Here is a 6,308-nt window from a genome sequence, read left to right on the forward strand (position 1 = left end):
ATTGTGTGGGGCAGAGCCTTAGGTAATTGCCAGGGCAGGGCAACCTGCTTCACTGCTTTTTGGCTCTGTGCAGGTACTAGGATACTTAGAGAAGGGATGATTTCACTGCCTGGCTTCTGGAGGTCTGCCCAGCACTCAATCTGTTTCCAGCAACTTCACCCCCCTCCCATCTGTGACTGGCACACTTCTAGCTGCTGCCTTTGTGGTGAATCCCAGAGTGGGTGGGTTTGCATACATTCTAAGTCCACATGGGCCCTTAAAGTGGCAAAACTCTGGCAGTTTATTCCACTGCCCCAACCCCCACTGGTTTTTACAGCCAGAGGTAATGAGAAGTTATCTTCCCAGTGCTGTTAACCCTGAGCTGTGTGGTCTGTCCTGGGGCTGGGATCACTTGATCCCAAGGCATCCCTCCCAATGTTTATCCACCATATGTGAATGTGGACCATCCATTCTGCTGCCACAGCCGCCTGTCGGTGCCACTCTGCCTCTCAGCCTGTCATCGCCTATCTTCATGATTCCACCCCTCTCACCCATCTGGATGAATGTGGCTTCTCTAAATTCTTGGTTGTCAGACTTCTACACAGCTCAATTTTCTAACGGTTCTGGGAGTTACTTGTTTTGAGAACTGGTTTTAATTCTTTCTGTACTTGCACAAGGAGGCAAAGTGTATCTACCTACAACTCTATCTTGACTGAAAGTCCACAAGATAACATTTCTTTTAAATAAACCAATGTTATTTTTCCCATTTTCTCTTCCCATTTAAGAATCTAGGCTGTCCTGTTCTCTTATCTCAGTAAAGGTATAACCAAAAGCAGATTTTTTAAAGAGCCTCTTCCCTAAAGCCAACAAAACAACTTTCTGGGTTGTGCTCTGGTGTAGTAGCTTCAGACCACACCAGAGCACAACCTAGATCACCTCTGTGAACAATGCACCTAAAAGGTAGACTCAGCAGGCATCAGTTTCACTAACATGAATCCAGCTCCACAGGGTCAGCCCCTGCACAATAGCTTCTTCACTGAAGTCATGGTCATTTCTCACAGCCAATCAGTCTGGAGGTTAGTCCCACCAACTGATGTATCAACAGTAATCAAGGCTCAACTACAACAGAAGGGTACCAACAGCCCATCCAAAGGACACCCCAGGAACACTTAGCCCAAGTGACCAGAAAGACTGAGCCTCAGGACTCCTACTTTGTAAGTCCTCTCTACCAATACCAGGAGACATAGCAGCTCTACCAAATACATAGAAACAAATACAGTGATTTGGCCAAAAAAAGGAAACAAAGAAACATGTCCCAAATGAAAGAACAGAAGAAAACTAAAAAAAAAATAATTAAATAAAATGGAGACAAGCAATCTACTAGATGAAGAATTCAAAATACTGATTATAAAGATGCTCAATGTACTTAGGGAAAGACTGGATTGCCTCAGAAAGCTTTAGCAAAGAGATGGAAAATATTAAAATGGAGAGAGAGAACATAAAAAGAAGAACCAGCTAGAAATGAAGAATACAGTAACTGAAATGGGTACATTAGAAGGAATCAAAAGATTAGAGGAAGCAGAGAATTGAATCAGTGATTTAGAAGATAAGGTAGTGGAAAACACCCATCAAAACAGCTAAAAGAAAAAATTTTAAAAATTAGGATAGTTTAAGGGGCTTTTGGGACAACATCAAGCATAACAACATTTGCATTGTGGGGGTACCAGAAGCAGAAGAGAGAGAACAAGGGATTGAAAACCTATTTGAAAAAAAAGAATGACTAAAAACTTCCCTAAGCTGGTAAAAGAAATAGATGTACAATTTCAGGAAGCACAGAGTCCCAAACATGACAAACCCAAAGAGGCCCACATGAAGACACATCATAATTAAAATAGCAAAGGTTAAAAACAAAGAGAGGATCTTAAAAGCAGCAAGTGAAAGTCAGTAAGTTACCTAAAAGGGAGGTCCCATGTCAGCTAATTTCTCGACAGAAACATTTCAGACCAGAAAGGACTGTTGTGAAATTTTCAAAGCAATGAAAAACAAGAACTTACAATAAAAAATATTGGGTTGTCCAAATGGTTCATTCAGTTTTTAAGTAAAAATAAATACACATTTTTCATTTTCACCAATAACTCTACTGAACAATGTATGAGCCATTTTGTTCCACTATCTTCTGCCATCTTTCAGGCAGCTTTGTAACCCCATCTTCCAAAACTTTTTATCTTTTTGAGCAAAGAACTGTTCGAGATGTCTTTTGTGGTCTTCCAATGAATTAAATTTTTTTTTCCATTAAGTGAATCTCATAAAGGCCGAAATAAATGGAAATCTGAAGGTGCAATGTCTGGTGAATTCAGCAGATGAATCAGAACTTCTTAGCCAAGCTGTAACAGTTTTTTCCTGGTCATTAAAGAAACATGCAGTCTTGTGTTATCCTGACGGAAGATTATGCATTTTCTGTTGACTAATTCTGGACACTTTTTGTCAAGTGCTGCTTTCAGTTGGTCTAATTGGGAACAGTACTTTTTGGAATTAATCATTTGATTTTTTCCAGTCCCACCACATACACAACATCACCTTCTTTGGATGAAGACTGGCCTTTGGTGTAGGTGGTGGTGGTTCTTTCACTTGCCCCATGATCTCTTCCATTCCACTTTATTGTAAAGTATCCACTTTTCATTGCCCATTACAATTCCTTTTAAAAATGGAACATTTTGATTATGTTTAAGTAGAGAACCACATGTGGAAATATGGTCAAGAAGTTTTTTTCACTTAATTTATATGGAATCCAAACATGAAAGCAATTAACAAAACCAGGCTGGTGCAAATGATTTTCATCTCTTCATTTGGATATTTTGAGTATGTCAGCTATCTCTTGCATCGTATAACATTGATTGTTCTTGGTTAATGTCTTGGTTTGATCACTATCAACTTCAGTTCACCTACCTGACCATGGAGCATCGCCCAGCAAGAAATCTCCAGCATGAAACTTCAGAAACCATTTTCAACACATTTGATCAGTCACAGCACCTTCTCCATATATTGCTTAAATCTTTTTTTGCATTTCAGTTGTGTTTTTTACCTTTCTCAAAATAATAAAGCATAATATGCCAAGAAAATAAGCATAAAATACTTTTCTTCCATCTTCAATATTAAAATGGCTACACAAAAATTCACTAATTTTGATGTCTTTTTTAAATGCATGCTGATATGGCATCTGTCACAATACAATCAAACAATATTGTTTCGAATGAAGTTAGACAACAAAGCACTGCTAAAGCCATCTTATGGGGGGAAAATGAGCAAAATATCTGGCCAACCCAGTAAGGCTATCATTTAAAATTGAAAGAGAAATAAAGAGCATCTCAAACAAGAAAACCTTATATGAGTTTGTTACCACCAAACCAGTATTACAAGAAATGTTAAAGGGTCTACTTTAAGAAGAAAAAAAATAATAAAAAAAGTAACATCGTTAAAAGAAAAAATGACAATAAATGTTTACCCATCAATGATTACTTTAAATGTAAATGGCTTAAGTGCTCCAATCAAAAGGCAGAGAGTGGCTGAATGGAGAAGAAGACCCATACACATACACTGACTACAAGATACCCACTTCAGAATGGAAGACACACAGACTGAAAGTAAGGGGATGAAAAAAGGCATTTCATGCAAATAAAAATAGACTTAATAGACAAAATAGACTATAAAACAAAAACTATGACAAGAGACAAAGGAGGTTCCATCAATTCTACTTCTGAGTACTTACCTGAAGAAATTCAAAGCATTAATTCAAAAAGACATATGCATCCCTGTCTTCACTGCAGTATTATTTACAATAGCCAGGATATGGAAGCAATCTAAGTGCCCATTGATAGACAAATGAATAAAAAAGATGTGATACACATATACAATGCAATATTGTTCAGCCATAAAAAAAAAAGAGTGCAGTCTTACCATTTGTGACAACATGGATAGACCTAGAGAATATCATGTTAAATGAAATCAGGCAACGAAAGACAAATACTATAATTTCACTTACATGTGGAATATAAAATATAAAATAAATGAACAAACAAAGCAGAAACAAACTCAGATACAGAAAACATTTGGATGGTTGCCAGAAGAGAAGGTGTTAGGAAGATGGGTAAAAAAAAGGCAGAGATTAAGATGTGCAAATTGCCAGTTATAAAAAGCCACAAGGATGTACAGCATAGGGAATATAGTCAGTAATGTTGTAATAACTATGTGTGGCATCAGATGGATACCAGACTTCTCAGGGGATCACTTTGTAAGTTATGTCTAGTCACTATGCTGTGACACCTGAAACCAATATAACCATACTGAAACCAGTATGTTAACTGCAATTGAAAATTTTTTTAAAAATTTAAAGTTAACATGTATTTTAAAGCTCTAATAAATAAAGAGTATGACACTGGCACAAAAATCCACAGAGAGCCCTGGCTGGTGTGGCTCCATGGATTGAGCACCAGCCTGAGAACCAAAGGGTGGTCAGTTAGATTCCCAGTGTAGGGCACAGGCCTGGGCTGCAGGGGTGGTCCCCAGCAGGGAGTGTGCAAAATGCAACCACACACTGATTTTTCTCTCCCTCTCTTTCTCCTTGTCTTCCCCTCTCTAGAAATAAAATAAATAAAATCTTTTTAAAAATCCAGAGACATTAAAGAACCACAGCTTGGTAACAGAGGCTAAATTATGTGGGAAGTTGGAAAGGTCTCCGAAGGGCTAGCTGTGTGATGTGCTAGGGAGGCCGAATTCTAAGCCCAGGGAACTCCGGCTTCTCCCATGCTCACTTGTCCCCAAAGATCCCTGCATTCCAAGTGTGGAGTGAATATCCCAGCGTCTGCTGGACATAAAAGCAACCTACATAAAAGCCTGGGTGAGTGGACCAGTGTGGACAGTGGCTGATGACCAGAGGGGTCTCCCTATGTACTGACTCATGTAGGACCTCAGGATCTTTGCATAACCCTCAAGTTAGGGAAAAACAAACAGTTTTAAAATTCTCAAAATAGAGAACCTCTGTCATAGCCAAGACTGAATTTCCTATTTGCCTTGTGGGAAATGTGCTTTCAGTCTAATGTCAGTTTTCTTTAAATTAAGCCTGATGCTTTATTCACAAAATCTTTTTTCATACAAACAAAAAAATATGAGAATTAAAGAATAATAAAATTGTTACCTCTGTCCTTACTCTCTAGCCTGAGAAATAGAATATTATTAGTACTTCCACATTCATTCATATTCCCCTGATCCTAGAAAATTTCAGAATTCATTATTCTGAATTTTGTGTTAATGATTCTTTTATCATGTAAATGTATCCTCAAGCAAAATATTTAGTTTTTGCATGCTTTTTTCACTTTTTATAATTAGAATGATACAGTACTTATATGTTTTCTACTCAGCTTTATCTTTTTGAGGTTCAGTCATGATACTACTGCTGGTATGAGTGTGACACAATTTAATTATCCATACATCTGTTAATAAAGACTTAGAGGACTGTGAGATTTTGGCTACTAGGAACAATGCTATTGTGAATATCTTCCTACATATCTTTCAGTGTACATATGCAAAAGCTTCTCCAGATTGTACACTTTGGAATGAGCTTATCATCAATATTTCTAGGTAAGACCCATCTCTCTTCCAGAGGTTTTATTAATTCACACCCCTGACAGCAATGTATGTGAACTCCCATGCATCTGCCTCCTTAGAATATTTGAAATGGTCAGACTCTTAAAACCTGAGAAAAACAATGTCTCTCCATAGAATTTATGTGTCCATGCCTATACCCTTTCTTAAGGAACAGAAAAGCCTCGTTACATAGATTTGGAAGGATTTTATAAAAGAAGTAAAGTTCTCCCTAAAGTTCAAGGCTAGATCTGAAATTTTCAAGGGGACAAAAGTGCAGTAAGGGTCCATAGATCACCCAGTGTCCATTCAAGGAAGCACCCTGCATGGCCTGTTTCCAGTGTAATTGTCCACTAGAAGAAATGGTGCTTCTCTGTACCCTCATCCATACTCATCCCATCAACAAGCAAGGATTAAGTGGCACTACAAAGCATCACTTGCAAGCAAACTGGGGAAATTTTTGCAGTTGGACCCCAGGAAGAATTGCCAAATGTAAAGCACGTTGAATATTCCTGAGCTCTACATGGTGGCAGCCTGTCCCAGTTTTCACAGAGAGTAACTTTCATTTCAGTTAATCTTGTCCTCAGATACACACATTCTTTTCCAGTTTATCTCTCATTTGCCCCTTTTAGTTGCTTTGGAAAATTCTCCTGTTCTGGCAATGGAATCATATGAATAGCAAGTTGCATTAG

The 6,308-nt window shown here is 38.1% G+C and overlaps 1 protein-coding gene across 1 annotated transcript in view; it reads left to right on the forward strand.

Moving 5' to 3' along the window:
• DYDC2 (DPY30 domain containing 2) overlaps window positions 1–6,308 on the forward strand; it is an 80,258-nt gene that overhangs the window by 36,302 nt on the left and 37,648 nt on the right. The gene's annotated exons all lie outside the window — the stretch shown is intronic.

This window comes from Pteronotus mesoamericanus, unplaced genomic scaffold, assembly GCF_021234165.1.
Source record: "Pteronotus mesoamericanus isolate MK-2021 breed Mesoamerican mustached bat unplaced genomic scaffold, CSHL_Meso_final contig_59, whole genome shotgun sequence".
NCBI classification, from domain to species: Eukaryota; Metazoa; Chordata; class Mammalia; order Chiroptera; family Mormoopidae; genus Pteronotus; species Pteronotus mesoamericanus.